This window comes from Balaenoptera borealis (assembly GCF_965194805.1).
Source record: "Balaenoptera borealis genome assembly, chromosome: 19".
Taxonomy (NCBI): Eukaryota; Metazoa; Chordata; class Mammalia; order Artiodactyla; family Balaenopteridae; genus Balaenoptera; species Balaenoptera borealis.
This window is the reverse complement of record NC_138878.1, coordinates 4050696-4067245: the sequence shown is the minus strand read 5'-3', so window position 1 is coordinate 4067245 and position 16550 is coordinate 4050696. Positions and strand designations below refer to the sequence as shown.

Sequence of the window (16550 nt, the reverse complement as noted above, 5' to 3'; positions counted from 1 at the left end):
GCCGGGCCTGTTCACACCTCTGAGCTTCTGCTCTCGCTGATTCCTCCAATTAGAAGACTCTCACTCTCTGCCTATTTACCACGCACCCACTATGTACAAACCACTGCAGGATAAGTGTTTTCAAAACTATGAGGTGCTGTACCAATGTAAGGCATTATCTTGGCCCCATGAAGAGTCTGGATTTATTAGACAATTATTAAAATTCTACTAGAGGTTTTTCAAGAATAGAATGAAGTAGTAAGCAAGACAAGAATACATCTGTAGATAGAGGCAAAGAAGTGAGTGAAAGAGAAAAGAAATCAGAGGCAAGTGAGAGTAAGTGACTAAATGCCGTCCCCTAACAGGCAGACCAAAGTACGGACACATGTTAAACTGGAAAGGAGGCGTTTTCTCCTCCTCAGAGGCAAGGGGAAGAAAAAGACTGATGGGCATTCAGAGATATCTCAGCTGGAATGGAGTCAAAGTTGAGAGAACTCTCCCAGCAGCCTCTGCTCCATGATCTATAAGGGAGAGTCCTTTGTCAATGGTAAAGCAAAAAAAGTGTGTATATATATATAATATATATACACACCTATATATAATTTTAAGTGAGGTATAATTGATTTACAATATATAAGTTTCAGGTGTACGACATTCACAATTTTTAAAGGTTATATTCCATTTATGCTGCAACTAAGGAGCCCTGCAGCCACAACTAAGGAGCCTGCCTGCCACAACTAAGGAGCCCACATGCTGCAACTAAAGAGCCAACGAGCTGCAACTAAGGAACCCGCCTGCTGCAACTGAGACCCAGCGCAACCAAGCAAATAAATATTTTAAAAAAAAATTGGCTATATTCCATGAGTTTTACAGTATATCCTTGTAGCATATTTATTAATGATGGTTTGTACCTCTTAATCCCCCACCCCTATCTTGACCCTCCCCTTCCCTCTCCCCACTGGTAACCACTAGTTTGTTCTCCTATAGCTGTGAGTCTGCATCTTTTTTTAAAAAGTGTATTTTTAAAGAAGGTACCATGAATGAAGGAAGGATGCTGTGTAATAAAGAATTTAACCATGCTCAAAAGAAGGTCTGGGCTTTATCGTTGGCTGACAATCTGATTTAGGGTGGGGACTGGCCACACCAGAAAGACCAACATGATTTAGGGTGGGGCTCTGGGTCACGCAGTATTAGTTGACCTGGAAACTGAGATCAACCCTGTGGGCGGTCAATCAATCAATCATTTATGCCCATGTCATAGAAGCCCAATAAAGACTCCAAACACCAAGGCTCAGGTGAGCATCCCTGGTTGGCAATACCCAGTGCACAGTGTCTCGTGTCAACGCCAGTTACGTACCACGTTCCAGCTCCTTGGGGAGAGGACAATGGAAGCTCCATGTTTGGTACGGCCCCAGATTCTGTCCTATGAGCCGCTTCACTTGGCTGAGTTTAATAAACCATAACTCTGAGCACAGCAGCTTTCAGTGAGTTCTGTGAGGCCTTCTAGCTAGTAATTGAACCTGAGGGTGGCTTGGGGACCCCCCAGACTTGCAGCTGGTGTCAGAAGTGACGGTGGTCTTGTGTGGACTGTTCCCTCTCAACTTTGTAGTTGACCAACTCTGCAGGTGGCCCAAACTCTTCTCAGGTGCCACAGCTGAAGGGTCACACACAAGTTTTTAACCTGACCCTGGAAACTGGCTTTGGGGACAAAAGGGAGCAAGAGTGAGTGTTTATACTTTATGTGTTATATATAAAGTGTTATATATAAAGTCTATACTTTATGCTCTGCTCTAGTGTTCGAACTTTTTTTTTTTTTTAACAAAACAAGCATGTATTACTTCTATAATTAAAACATTACCTTTAAGAAACATACCCCTAAAAAGCTGCTTTCAGAAAACTATCTTGTAGAGCTGCTCAGCATGGATTGGAGCAGGGAAATTGTGGAATCATCAGGAAAACTACTTCTCAATTCATCCCAAGCATTCATTTCCTAAGTGAACTTACTGCTTGTTCCATTTCCTCAAATTAACAAAGATTATGTGATTTATGTCACCAAAGGGTCCACGCCTTGCAGGTAACAGTTTCAGTAAGAATGTAAAAGCATGTCCAGACTTCTGACTGGCTCAAGACTGTTCTTATATAAAGCTCCTTTCAGTACTTTCTCTCTCTCGCTGAGAGAGTCATTCTGTTCATGCTAATATTTGTCCTTTCTAGAAGAGGATTTCTGCTTTCATAGTGCATTGATTAGCAAGGCTGAAAATTCCCAATTCACTCACTGTAATCGAGGCAGACTCTGAGTCATTGGTAAAAAAAAACAAACTTCTGTATACATCTCTACCCACTTTGCTTTGACGTGAGATGTGTGCATAAAGATTTCCAACTGTTGATTTATGAATTCTTTAGGAAATTACTATCAAATAGTCTCATACTCCTCCACCTCACAACTTAAAAGCCCACCTACCAGCCTCACTCCTGAAAGCACACAATCCAAATAATGTCAGTCACTCGACCCTTCTATTTACCAGAATCTTCAAGAGATGCAATTTAAGATGTCTGTTCCATTCCGTTTTTCAAATATCCCAAGAGCCTTTCTCTTTAATCAAGTATTCTGGGGCTTCCCTGGTGGTCCAATGGCTAAGACTCCGCACCCCCAGTGCAAGGGGCTCGGGTTTGATCCCTGGTCAGGGAACTAGATCCCACATGCCGCAACTAAGAGTCGCAGGCCACAACTAAGAGTTCGCATGCTGCAACTAAGTTTGCATGCTGCAATGAAGATCCTGCATGCCGCAACTAAGACCCAGCGCAGCCAAAATAAATAAATGTTAAAAAAAAAAAAAAGTATTCTGACTTCCTAAGAAGCAAATTTAAGGCGCGGGCTTTCTCTAGTTGCGGCGAGCGGGGGCTACACTTCGTTGTGGTGCGCGGGCTTCTCATTGCGGTGGCTTCTCTTGCTGCGGAGCACGGGCTCTAGGCGTGCGGGCTTCAGTAGTTGTGGCATGCAGGCTCAGTAGGTGTGGCTTGTGGGCTCTGGAGCGCAGGCTCAGTAGTTGTGGCGCTCGGGCTTAGTTGCCCCGTGGCATGTGGGATCTTCCCGGACCAGGGTTCGAACCCGTGTCCCCTGCATTGGCAGGCGGATTCTTAACCACTGAGCCACCAGGTAAGTCCCCAAGGTGACTTTTAAAAAGGTGACTTCAGATAAGTAAACGTTGTTAAGACAGTATCAAAAAGATTAAATCTGACTTTTAAAAAGGTGACTTTAAGCAAATAAAATTTGTGAAAGTATCAACAGATTAAATCCATCATCTTTGAGGTGAAGAGTCTAAGAAGAAATAAACATTGGCCCAGATTTCTAGACCATTTGAGACAGCAGTAGTAAAACAGATAAATCTATGTGCATTAAGTACAAACACTAAGCAGACTGCAAACATTAAACATTGTAGCATTGATTGGACAGCCCTTTACACCACCTGGTCAGTAAAAGAAGCTACAAAGCATCTACATCAACAGTTCTTACACCACCACCCCCCAAAAAAAACTGGTTACCCATAAGCCAATAAAGTGTGTCCATCCAACAGCGAAAAGAGACTTAGTTTCCGCAGCAATGACTCCTCAGGAGAGATGAGCCTTGGCGACAGCAAGAAAAGATGCAAACATTGCCCTGAAGGCTGACCTGACTATCCCAGGTGCCCTGGCAGGCAATACCCCAAAGATCATTGGCAGAGAAAGGGAAGATAAGGAAGAAGGTGGGCAAAGAATAAAAAAGAAAAATTAAAACTTACAAAGGAGGGAAGAACAGGAGCATTCATTCGAGAAGCCATGGGCAACGTTAGAGGAAGCCCACTGTAACGCATGCCTATAAACTACTCTTTACAGCTTACACAGGGTTTACTGCCACTCTTCTGACTCCAACGACAACCCCGTTATTAATTATTAAAGGAGAAAACCGTGGCTCGGAGACCTGAGTGTCACACCCAAGGTCAGGCAAAAAGCTGGGGCTGCAATTCGGGCCCTACCCCGAAAGATGCACTAAGGAGTGACAAGGAGACACCTGGAAGAGAAGTCAAGAGCTGGTACAGAGGTGCCCCCGAGGAACTCGGGAAGGTCGTAGGTGCGGGGTGGGGTGGAGGAAAGGGAGCAGGGGGCCCGGGGCTGGCGGACGGGGGCCTGGAGTGGCCGGGAGACCCGGGCGCGAGCAGCCCGCCCCGGCCCGCCGCACTCACCCGAGGCCCGGGCGGGGTCGCCCGGCGCTGCGGCTCCTCCCGGCCTGAGGCGGCGGCGGCGGCGACTGCAGCGGCCGAGGCAGGGACGCATCATGCGGCCGCACTCATGGCCGGGCCGGAGGGGGCCCCGCGGCTCGGCTCGGTCCTGCCGGGCCGCTCGGAGGGAGGCGGCCTCCGAGCGGACACAAGAGACAGAACCCAAACTGGAGAGCTTGGCGGCACGACCCCCGGAAGTGAACCCCGCGTGGTCAGCGGCGCCGCGTTTGCGCAGTTCCGGTCGCGCCGCTCCCGGCAGCGGAGAAGGGTGCGTGAGGTGGTTTGCTGGGACTCAGCGGCCGGGATCCCTCTGGGAGAGAGGGTCTTAAAGACGGACAATTCCCAGAGAAAGACGGCTCTTAGTCGCCAGGTCCCCTCGCTAAAATAAAGGGATCCATCCAAACTGAGGTCCGGAAGAGAAAGGATGAGGGCTACGGGCTGCCGCAAGGTCCAAGCCGCGCGGCTAGGCTTTTTGACTCGGAGAGGAGTTCTTGCCCAGGTTTACTGAGCCCGCGGTGGCCCTTCTGAGCCAGCGTTAGGTGTGGCCTGTACGGCGTGCGAGGACGGAACACGGGTTAATGGAGAAGCGCGAGTGTGAACGATGGAGCCAGAAAGCACGTGGGGAGTAGGGGAAGCGCCATTGGATGCGCGATTCCTGATTAGCTGAGCCTCTGGTTCCCCTCTGAGCGACCTGGAAACCATGGCATCCCAGCGATTCCTTCCAGATGCTAAGTCCTAAGTTTTTTGAAGGTGGAAACGTGGTTGGATTTTGTTTGGTTTTTTTGGGGGGTGGGGGTGGTATTTCCTACAATATTTGGGACAACTTCCGCAGGGCTGGGAAGTAGGCGCTCAGTGTTTGTTATTAAACTCTTTAAGTACCCGCTAACTTGTAAGATTGATTAGAAACAGTAATTGCAGCTGCGGGATCTATCAGACTCTCACTGCCTGCAAGCCACCTTTTCACAATTTACCGTTCTTGCTCCCAGAAACGCTTATCCAGCCAAACTTTTGGAAGTAAGGGGTGCATTAATCATCAAAATTTGAACTTTAAAAGCTTAAAATTTTGTTACTGTACCTCTGCATTTACAATGGGGCTATACATTCAGTCAACCCTCATTGAGCCTCCTATTTCCTGGTCTGTTTATTCCCACAAGGAAGAAAAGTGGGGTAGGCCTCCAAGCCGTGGTCAATTCTTTTTGCATAGGCTGAAAGAAAGGATGATTGTCTTTGGAGAACATCAAGACTACAAGTGCCTGCTATGCTTAAGATATACTTGCTATGAGCAAGTTAAGAGTATCTTTTTTTTTTAATTGAAGTATAGTTGATTTACAATATCGTGTTAGTTTCAGGTGTACAGCACAGTGATTCAGTTATACATATATATACATATGTATCTATTCTTTTTCAGATTCTTTTCCCTTATAGGTTATTACAAAATATTGAGTATAGTTCCTTGTGCTATACAGTAGGTCCTTGTTGGTTATCTATTTTATATATAGTAGTGTGTATGTTAATCCCAAACTCCTAATTTATCCCTCCCCCCAAAAGAGTATCTTTAAAAAAAAAAAAAAAAGCTTAAATCATGACTGTGATACAAATATAAACACATGTCAAAGATTTAATTTAACTCACCAATTCATGAGGAAGTAGGTAAGGCGATACATGTAGTTCAGAGATGAATCCAAAAGGCAGGCACATGTATGCAGTCAGGAATGCTGCAATGAATTTGCTTAATAGAGCCAAAACTGGCTTCTTGTACAATGGGGAAGTCAATTGAACTTCTACCAGACAAGATTCATTTGTATGTCTGATATTGGTGTACAAAAATTGTTACCAAGTTGGTCAACTGGACCTGCGCCGGGGTCCTAGCCCCAGCCGAGACCTCTTGTCTTTTTCCGATCAGATTCGCACAGACAATGATGAAACCAGTGCTGAGACTGGAATAGTACCAGCTGTTTTTAGTGGCCAAAGAATGGAAAGGGGGACTCTAGTTCGCAAATCAACTTCTCAACCCAATTCAGGTGGAGCCACCAAGTATATTGGTGGGTCAAGGTAAAAAGGAGGGAATTGGAAGGAGTGGGAGGAATATTCATGACTTACTGGAGAACATGGGTGTGGTTTGGACCTTGAACTGTTGCAACTCTCCTTTTCAGTCCTTATATGGGCTTTTCTGGTTGTTGTCATGGCAGTCGTCAACTTCCTGACCCTGGTGGGCGTGTCATTTAACATATGCTAATATATTACAGTCAGAGTATAATGAGGCTCAAGGTCTACTGGAAGTCAAATCTTCGGCCATCTTGGGCCTGGTTGGTTCTAACCAGTTCTCATTTTTTTTCTCTTTGCATCTTCCTCCTGAAACTTAGATAAGAATAATTGGTTTCCATTCAAGGGAGGGTCAGGGATATGATTCCGGGGCAACAGCCTTGGTAACAGAATCACTTAGATTGCTTTCGATTCTCCAAAACCTATAGAGTTATAAATAGCTTAAAGCAAAGAAAAAAATCCATAGAACCACATAACCCAAGGCTGTGCATGACAACACCTAGTTGTCCATTGAAGGCACCCAATAATTTTTTTTGACCCATTTCAAAGTCTTTCACAAAAAGACTCATAATTCTCCTCTGTCCCCACACTTGTATAAGCTTGTTTATTGTAACTTTAAAATTGCATTGTTGCTAAAGGAAATAGCACAGTAAAATCATTCATTAAAATATTTAACAGGGATGACAGCAGTTGACAAAAACAATTCAACTCTTTCAAGGATTTTCATCTATTTCTCAACAGACTTGATATGTGGTCTTCTGCAAGTCATTTCCCCTCTCCAAACCTCAGCTTTTTTTTTTTTTTTTTAATCTCTAAAATATGAGCTCAGACTTGATTTCTAAGGTTTCTTCCTGTTCTGAGACTGTGGTTCAACACAGTTTTTTGCCTCACCCTGACTTCATAAGGCCCATAGAACCAAAAACCTAACATTGGAGGCCCTTGCAGGGATGGGAAACATCCCATCTCCAGGATTAGTTCTGTTTACCCATCAGGAGCTAGTTTCCAGCTAACCACTCATCCCAGGAAATAGTTCTTTTAAAGTGGAGCCTCTGTTCAACCACGTGAAACGATGCTCAGCCTCATTCAAAGTAAAAGGAATGAATGCAAATTTAAAGTACCAAGAGACCCCATTTTTCACCTAGTGAGTTGGCAAAGATGAAAATTTGGTGATTCTCTGTTGGCAGGGCAGCCCAAATTGGTGCCATTGTCAATTTATTCAGCTCTTTGCAGAGCAAGATAGCAATGTGAATCACAAAAATCTAAGTGTACGTACCCTTTGACCCAGCAGTCCCACTCAGGAGTTTATCCTGCAGATAGACTCACCCATGTACACAAAGATGTTTGCACTTCAGTATTTACAGTAGGATGTTTGTAGAAGCAAAAAACTGCATCGCCCTGTATGCCATCAGTATATTAAATAAAGTATGTTATACATACAAATGGAATGCTGTGGTGTGCAGTGGCCTTTGAGGTATATTAAGTCCCTTGTGTAAAACTGTGTATTTGTGTGAAAAAGAAGATTTGGGGGATATATATGTTTATTGTACACAGAATGTCCCTGGAAAAATATACAAGGAATAGGTCTGTAACTTGTTAAGCTTGTAAACCATGTATCCATTTTTAAATACATCAAAATTAAAAATAAATGAGACAACCCAATAGAACAATTGGCAAAACACAGGTACTTCACAAAAGAATATCCAAAACTTGAAAAAATGCTCATTTTCATTAGTCATCAGGGAAATGCAAACTTAAACCACAATGAAATTGTATTTACACACCCACTAGAATGGCGAACGTGAAAAAACAAGTGCTGGCAAACATGTAGAAAAACTGGGACTTCCATACACTTCACTGCTGTGGGTAGGAATGTGATTATTTAACCTCCCAGGACAACTGTTTGGAGTATCTGCTGAAGGTGGACCAAAAGACTTGTGCTAGAATGTTCCCACAATACACAGTACAGTGTTGTTCATGGATGTTTAGGTTGTTTGTAGTTCGGGGCTAGAATGAATGAATCGTGGTATACGTATACAGTGAAATACTGTACAGAATGAAAGTACACACTGCGTACAACAGTACAAATAAATCTCACAAATAGGATGTTGAATAAAAGAAGTAAGACATAAAAGAATACATACTATATAATTTTATTAATAAAAAGCTCAAACTTGGGCAAAACTGATCTTTGGTGTAGGAAGACAGGGCAGGGCAGTGATGGCCACTGAGGTGGGGATGCCAGGGTGCCAGTTATATTCTATTGCTTGATCGGGGTGCTGCTTGTATGAGTGTTCACTTGGTAAAAATTCAGCCACGTACATTTATGATTTGTATGCTGTACTTTAAGTAAACAGTGGGAGAAAGAGAGAGAGAGACTTCCAAGGGTTGTACAGTGGAAAATCAGAAATTTCTTCAGAAGGGAGTTTGGGTGGTTTCTTATTTTTTCCACTGAGATCGTGATGTTGAATGCATCAGGAAGCCAGAAGGTTGAAACTCCACAACCCATGGTGTTGAACAAGGCCCAGGAAGTCCAAACAACCCAAAGTGGTATGATATGTTCCTGAATTCCTTTTCACTGGGCCACCTCACCTCCAGCTGTGGGTAGAGCCTGCTGGGGCAGCAGGCCTGTGCTTGGGGCTCTGTGTCCCCTGGATGTCCCAAGCTTGCTCTCTCATGCCCTTCAGGACTTGATTCGGAGCACATCTTCCTCCCCGGCACCCTATTGAAAAATTCTCCCTCTCTCCCATTCCTCCAACAGTTCACTTCCCCCTCCCTGCTTTGCTCCTGGTTACAAGTCAGCTAACATCCTCTGTCACTTAGTGATCCCATTGTTTATCCCTCACTGCAATGCAAGCCTCGTGAAAGGCAGGGATTTTGTTGGCCTCGTTCGCTGTCAAAATGCAGCGACTCAATAAATATGCATTGAATGAATGAATGAACATGCCATGGTTGGCCCCTTTTTCAGACGAAGAAACAGGCCCAATGAGTTTAAGGAGTGTGCTGAAGGTCATACAGCTAGAAGAGGAGCCTCGCTGACTCATAGATTCTCTTCATCCTCATGTCTGTGAAACTGCTACGATCTCTGTGCAGCTGAGAAAACAGGCTCAGAGTTAAGTGATCGCCCCAAAGAAGCAGAGCACAGCTAGCCTGCAGACGTCATTCTGTCCAGCTCTGAAGATCCTGCTGTTTCTACCATAACATTCTCACTCTCTAAGGAGCCCGAGGCCATGCGCTTATACATAGCAGCTCTGTACCAAGTCCTGAGGGCTCACCTGGGATGTGATCCGCCCACCCCCCCCAGCTCCTCCTACCAGGACCTGATCCACCAAGTTGCCTGGAAGCAAGTCCCTGCCCATTTGTGCTCTGGCTCCAATAACTCAGTCCTCTTCTTTTCCTCCGCCTCCACCCTCCAGATCCTTATCTTAAACCTCTATTGGTTCATTCAACAAATATTTAATCGTCCACTCTCGGAACCATGTTAAGTGCTGCAGACACGGGGGTGAGCAAAACCAGACAAAGTTCCTACCTGTTGTGGAGCTCAGAGACTAATTAAACAGATAAAAAAGTGGACAATTACAAACTGGTGTGCTCCTATAAGGGGAAAGGACGTGTGTGGTGAGCGAGTATACCTGGGTATCTGACCTGATCTGGGGGTCACAGTGGAAGGCTTCCTTTAGGATGTGATATGTGAAGAACAAGGGCATTTGATGAGTAAAGGAGTGCAGGGGGTGGAGGAAGAGTTCCAGGCAAAGGGGTAAGCGGGGAGGTCCTCCGTGGAAAGCAACGTGGATTGTTTGGAGTTCTATAAGGAGCCCTGTGTGGAAGGCATGGGGGGAGTGGCTTGAGACCAGGCTGGAGAGCTTGGAAGGGACCAGGTCATGCAGGACCCTAACAACCATTTGAGGGATTCTGGCCACATCTGAGGGGGGAAGCCACTGGAAGGTTTGATCCCATTTGTGGTTTTTAAAGGTCACTCCAGGGAGTTCCCTGGTGCCCTAGTGGTTAGGATTCTGGGCTTCCACTGCCATGGCCCTGGTTGGGGAACTGAGATCTCACAAGCTGCGTGGTGCAGCGGAAAAAACAATAATAATAAAAAAAAGTTCACTCCAGTGGCTTACTGGAGAACAGACTGGAGAAGGGAAAGAATAGATGCAGGGAAATGTCAACTAATAAATGCTGATGGAGCAATCGAATTCCAACACTCACCATTCTGCAGCCACCATAGCAGTATCATTAATGGGTGCTAAACCACTGGGTGAGAATTCATTGGAAAATAGGATATTTAAGTAGTCTAAAAGTATCTTCCCGACAGATTACCAATGACTTACAAAGGGAAAAAAGTACCTTGACAGTGGAGAAATGTATCACCATCTCAACCTTGGGTCAAACAGCATCAGCAATAATGAGACAAACGAATGTGTGTGCCTCCTGATAGGATATGCACTGAGGACACACTTCAGTGATGCAGCACTACTGTCAAAAATGTGTTACCTGGGGACTTCCCTGGAGGTCCAGTGGTTAAGAATCCATCTTGCAATGCAGGGGACGCGGGTTCGAGCCCTGGTTGGGGAACTAAGATCCCACACGCGGCGGGGCAACTAAGCCTGCGCACAACAGCTAGAGAGAACCGCACGCCTCAACAAAAGATCCCGTGTGCCGCAACTAAGACCGGATGCAGCCAATACATAAGTAAATAATATATAAGAAAAAATAGAAACAAAAATATGTTACCTGACTTTATACAGGAGCAGGCAGAAAAACCTAAACTGAGAGACATTTACACAACATGCAGCCTGTATTTTTTTTTTTACTTTAAAAAATTTTTTATTATTTATTCATTTATTTTATTTTATTTAGTTTTGGCTGCATCGGGCCTCTAGTTGCGGCACGTGCAGGATCTTCATTGAGGCACGCAGGCTCTCTTGATGAGGCGTGCAGGCTCAGTAGTTGTGCCACGCGGGCTTAGTTGCCCCGTGGCATGTGAGATCTTAGTTCCCTGACCAGGGATTGAACCCGCATCCCCTGCATTGTAAGTCGGATTCTTTAACACTGGACCACAAGGGAAGTCCCAAGCTTGTACAGATCAGTGTCTTGAAGGACAAAGAAAAGCTGAGAACTATTCCAGATTAAAGGGGACTGCCTTTGAAGATGGAGGAAGGGGCCTCAAGCCAAAGAATGCAGGCAGCCTCTAGAAGCTGGAAAAGGCAAGGAAATCATTCTTCCTGAGCCCCCAGAAGGAATGCAGCCCCGCTGATACCTCAATTTTAAGACCTGACCTCCAGAACTGTAAGATAATAAATTTGTGTTGTTTTAAGCCACTAAATTTGTGGTCATATTAGGGCGAAGGGAAAATAGACATGGTGGGCAACCAGAAACAAAGAACTGATGCTAAGCCACGTTGCCTGCTTTCTCCTGTGTAGTTCTTTTTTGGATTCATCCTCTAATCAAAGTATTTTGAATATTGATTCACCCATCAAATAAATATACTATCTCTCCCACCTTTTCTTCATGCCCGTTATACAATATCACAAGATATCTTAGCAAATGCTTGGTTCCAGGTATCTGTTGCTTTCCCTTTTTTTAAAAAAAATATATTTATTTATTAGTTTTGGCTGCGTTGGGTCTTCGTTGCTGCGCGTGGGCTTTCTCTAGTTGCGGCAAGCGGGGATGACTCTTCGTTGCGGTGTGCAGGCTTCTCATCGTGGTGGCTTCTCTTGTTGTGGAGCATGGGCTCTAGGTGCGCGGGCTTCAGTAGCTGTGGCACACAGGCTCAGTAGTTGTGGCACACGGGCTTAGTTGCTCCGAGGCATGTGGGATCTTCCCGGACCAGGGCTCGAACCCCTGTCCCCTGTGTTGGCAGGCAGATTCTTAACCACTGCGCCACCAGGGAAGTCCCTGTTGCTTTCCCTTGCCTGCCCCAAATCCACCCCTCTTCTCCTGGCAAGAGCACCTCAGTTTCCCATGGGCACCCACCCTTCCCTTCCTCTCCACCCAGTAGTTAGGTGGGGCTGATTCCCAAAACCTGGCCTCAGCGGTTGGTTTAAGGGCCTGAGCACATGAGTGATGTTGGTCCATTCAGACCAAATCCTGAGACTTTTGCTGGAAATACTGAAGGAGAAAATTCTTTTTTTCCACAGGGGCTGCTAAGTTGAGAGAACATAAGCCTGTTGCTGCTGAAGACCACTCTATAAAAAGAACCTGATCTGAGAATGAAGCCCAGCTCAGAGGGAAGCAGTCAAGAAGAGGAGAGAGACCAAGTTCTGATGACATCACTTGGCCCCTGGATCCTGCTGGACCAACCCCAGAACTTTTCAGTTATGTAAGCCACTATATTCCCTGTTTTTGAAAAACCAGTTTGCTGGGATTTCTGTCACTTATTACTGAAAGAATTGTGGTAAATATACCTTCCAGGTCCAAATACACTACTTCTATCATATTTCCTTGAATTACCAGTCTATAGATTTCATAGCTTGAAATCTCATGGTTAAGCCAGCATGACTTGGTCTTTGACATTGGTGCTTCCTCTTCTGAGGGGTCACAGATGTTTTTCATGAGTTATCTGGCCTGAATGTTTCCCAGGCCCAATGTCAAGTTCACTGGTCTGTGGTTTGTAGAACTCACTCCCCCCCCCTTTTTTTTTTTTAATAAAATGGCCATATCATCTGCCTCTCTCCAACTTTCTGGCAAGTACAGAATATCTTCTATGTGGTATGGAGAGATAAGGTCCATATGAATCTCTTGAGGAGAAATGACCTTTCCTCCAAATGGAATCCGACCCTGAATGAACTCACATTTTCCAATTTTCCTGAATAGTTGGTATCTCCAGAGTCAGAACAAGGCTGCAAGAGCCCATGCCTGGTCCTGGGTTCACTCACTGAACCAAGGGAGGACTTCCTCTAGCCACAGATATGACCCTCCTCCATCCCATAAAGTCTTCATGATGGGCTTGTATTCTGCTGGACGCAGGGCAGAAACTCACAGGGACCAATGGCATGCCCACCAATCTGTAGTGCCCACATAAGGGAATGAACGCCACCTTACACTCCTTCCCTTCCTGAACTCACACCAAGCTTAAAACACCCAGCGATCCGGTTTCTTGCACATGATGGCTACACTGAGCTGGTCAAGCAAATCTGGAATGGACCTGTGGAGCTGAAGGCCCCATAACTCTTGTGGAACCACAGCTCTCAGCTTTTTCCTCCACGTTGGTCCCTTTAACTTCCCCCAACAAGTTTTTTTTTTTTTCTTTTTTCTTAACTTTTTGGCCACACCACACGGGCATGCAGGATCTTAGTTCCCCAACCAGGAATCGAACCCATGCCCCCTGCAGCGGGGAAGGGAGTCTTAATCACTGGACCGCCAGGGAAGTCCTCCCTCCCAGAAAGTCTTAAGTTCAATAGGCCACCTTCCCAGCGATCAGCAGCTCCATGCTTGGGGCACAGGAAAGACACTTGATCATCAATCCATATGTCATCTTTTCTCCTACATGGCAGACCTCTAGTTCCTCCTGCCTAACTGCTAGGACTTCGGAGAACCTCCAGTTTTCTGAAATTGACAGTCTGCCCTAGTTCAGATACCAGGGCATTCATTTAAAGACAGAGCTTTATTATGTCATACAGGCAACCCCCAGAAGGAGCACTGTAGCTCTGCAGTGTAGCCCTGGAAAGGTCTTTAGAGAATTTGAGGCATCAGAGCCCACACTCTGTTTTGCTAGGTGCTGGAACCAACTTTGCCATAACCGCAAAATTACTGGGAGGGGGTGTCAGTTTACATTTCTGTATTTGCTCTAGAACTGAAAAAGCTCCCGTAGGAGATGCTTTTATTTTTTACCTTTTGTGGTTTTGGTTTGTTTGTTTGAATTGAAGAGACGTGGAAGAAACCCAAACCCGACAGCCTGAAAACTGTGTTTATTGTATCTGGTGAAAAGATGCTGATTGGCCTAGAAGTTTCGGAGCAGAGGGTGGAATACATCAGCTTTTAAGAAGCCCCCTTTCAAAAAATCAGTCGGCCTCAAACTGCCCTTCTATTCCATACATCCTCGCTTGACTTGTTTTACAAGTATGCTCGTTAATGTCAAGACGTCACCCTAACTCTGAAATAGGCGAGGAGGAAATGGCAAAGGGCATCCTTGTTTTAAAGGTGCGGACACCACGGCGGGGAAGCAACCAGAATCAGGCCATACTTTCTGGCTCCCTGCCGGGGCTCCCCCCTCCAAAATCACCAAATCACCCACTCATTTGTTTGCAGAGCGGCCTGCGCCCACCCAGCTCTGCCCAGCCTGGGAGAACACCCTAGTTTTGAGCAGATCCAGCAAACGGGGTTCCCGGGACCTTCTGTTAGAGCGAACAGCGGGATGTCCCCGAGCGTGCTCCCAGGGCCGTAGGACGAGGCCTCCCGCCGAGGGGCGACCCCCAGGCCCGAGAGACGCGGGACGTGGGCCGAAACCCTCCGGAGGGCCAGGCGACGACAGCTGAACCGCCCCGTCACGTGACGCCACTCCCGGGCCGCCCCGCGCCTGCGCAGACGGGGCCGGGGGGCGGGGGCGGGGGCGGGGGCGGCACGGCCAGCTGACTGACAGCTCGCGCGGGCCGGCGCCTCAGAAGGACCCGGCTCTGGGGCCGGCGCAGTGACCGCATTCCCGAGCCAAACGGCGCCCGGTCGCTCCCCGTCCGCCCGGCCGGCCGGCCGGCCCCCGCCGCGGTGAGAGGGGACCCTGCCAGCGGCCGAGAGGGGAGGGCGTGCCGGGTTCTCCCGGCGGCGAGGGGACTCTCCGAGGGGCGACAGCTGGAGCGCCCGGGGGCCGGCGGGTGAGGGAGCGTGGGGTGGGGTCGAGGGCCTCTGGGGTTTCTGCAGGAAATGGGAAGGGGGGGCAGGAGCCCACCGTGTGAGGAGCAGTGCGATACCTGGGGGGGGGGGCTGGACAAGGTGTCCCCGCTCCCGGGTGGCTGACGATGTCGCCAGGTGGCTTAGGGACGGAGCCGGTTCCCCCCACGCCTCGACTCCTGGAAGGGCGTGCTGGGGAGGGGGTGCGTGGGACCGGGCTGGGAGAGACATTTGCCAAGTTGTGCTGTGTGTTGGATTTTAAGTTTGCTGCCCCTCTGCTCCTGGGGTGGCAGCTGGGGGCGGCATGGGGGCCAAGGAGGAAGGGCTCAGCTTGTGCCTTCCCAGGGCCCCTCCTCCCCACGATCGGGAAGCAGGAGGAGCTTTGCAGAGGGGCCAGCACTACCGACACAGTGTTAGAGGCCGTTTGGAACAGCTGGTTCAGGGTGGCCTGGACCAGCGTCCGGGGTCTTGGAAAGGACAGGATGCGGTCTTTCTGGAGCTGGCTGCGAGTTTCCCCTTGGTGGGGTCTGGGCTTCCCTGGGTTGTACACTGATTGGATTTGGGAAGAGGAAGAGAGGACTTGGCAGTGGGCACGAGCCAGCTCCTGTGACTCTGCTTAAGTGTGAGGCCAGGGTGCCAGCCTGCAGACTGGGCAGGAACTCACCTCTGAGCTGGCACAGGTGAGGTGCTTGACATGCAGGCTGTCCCTGAGGCGAGTCAGCGTTTGGAGGCAAGCCAACAGCTGTCCGGGACCAGGCTGCTGTAGCCCGGCCGCCCTCCAGACCATTCTCACCTGATGCTAAGGCTTTGCTTAGAGGCACCCCCTCCCTCACCCTAAACCAGGGCAGCCAAGATGCTTAACACCGAATTAAGCAAAGAAAAAAAAATCCAGTTGTATTACACGTGAGCGCTTCTTCCCATCTTTTCACGGTTCTCTTTGGAAGTGTATGTTCTCCCATTGTTCCATCTCTCCCTTGGGCTGTCACTGGTTTTTATTTCCACTTTGTGCAGAAATAGGACTGCTTACGCATTTGAAACACAGGGCGACCGGCTATTGAGATCAGCTCACAATGAGAAAGTTGACTCATGAGATTCTCATTTTCCATTAAAGAAACGAAGATGGCTAAGGACTCAGGCGTAGGCACTTTAGCGAGCAGCAGATTAGCTTCTCATTTGGTTCTGGAGTACATTCCCGTGTTTTGTTTTGTTTTTTGCAGTGTTTGTCTTTTGTATGGCCTGTGTGAGTTAATGTGAAGATAGTTCATGTTACTTGAGAACGTAACAACTAAGGCCAATGAAAAGCTACTCGGTGACCTGAGTAAATCACAAACCTTAAATAACTTGCTTCGGATTTCCAGAGAGTGGAGGGTATCCACAGATGTTAGATGTGCTTCTTTTTGCATGACAATAGCTTTGGTTCTTTGAAGGTAAATTGCTTTGGGGTGACCC

The 16550-nt window shown here is 47.3% G+C and overlaps 2 protein-coding genes across 6 annotated transcripts in view; one reads left to right on the top strand and one right to left on the bottom strand.

The window, feature by feature from the left end:
• The window catches only part of ZDHHC7 (zDHHC palmitoyltransferase 7), a 36387-nt gene extending 31961 nt beyond the window's left edge, over positions 1-4426 (bottom strand). The window contains exon 1 of one of the 3 annotated variants that reach the window (XM_082366934.1): positions 4200-4426. The gene's annotated coding sequence lies outside the window, so the exon portion shown is untranslated. The remainder of the gene's footprint in view (positions 1-4199) is intronic. The other 2 variants (XM_082366933.1, XM_082366932.1) reach the window with 2 other exon arrangements.
• A 10402-nt stretch (positions 4427-14828) lies between these two features.
• KIAA0513 overlaps positions 14829-16550 on the top strand; it is a 59743-nt gene continuing 58021 nt past the window's right edge. For all 3 annotated transcript variants that reach the window (XR_014237441.1, XM_082366899.1, XM_082366897.1), the window contains exon 1: positions 14829-14978. The gene's annotated coding sequence lies outside the window, so the exon portion shown is untranslated. The remainder of the gene's footprint in view (positions 14979-16550) is intronic.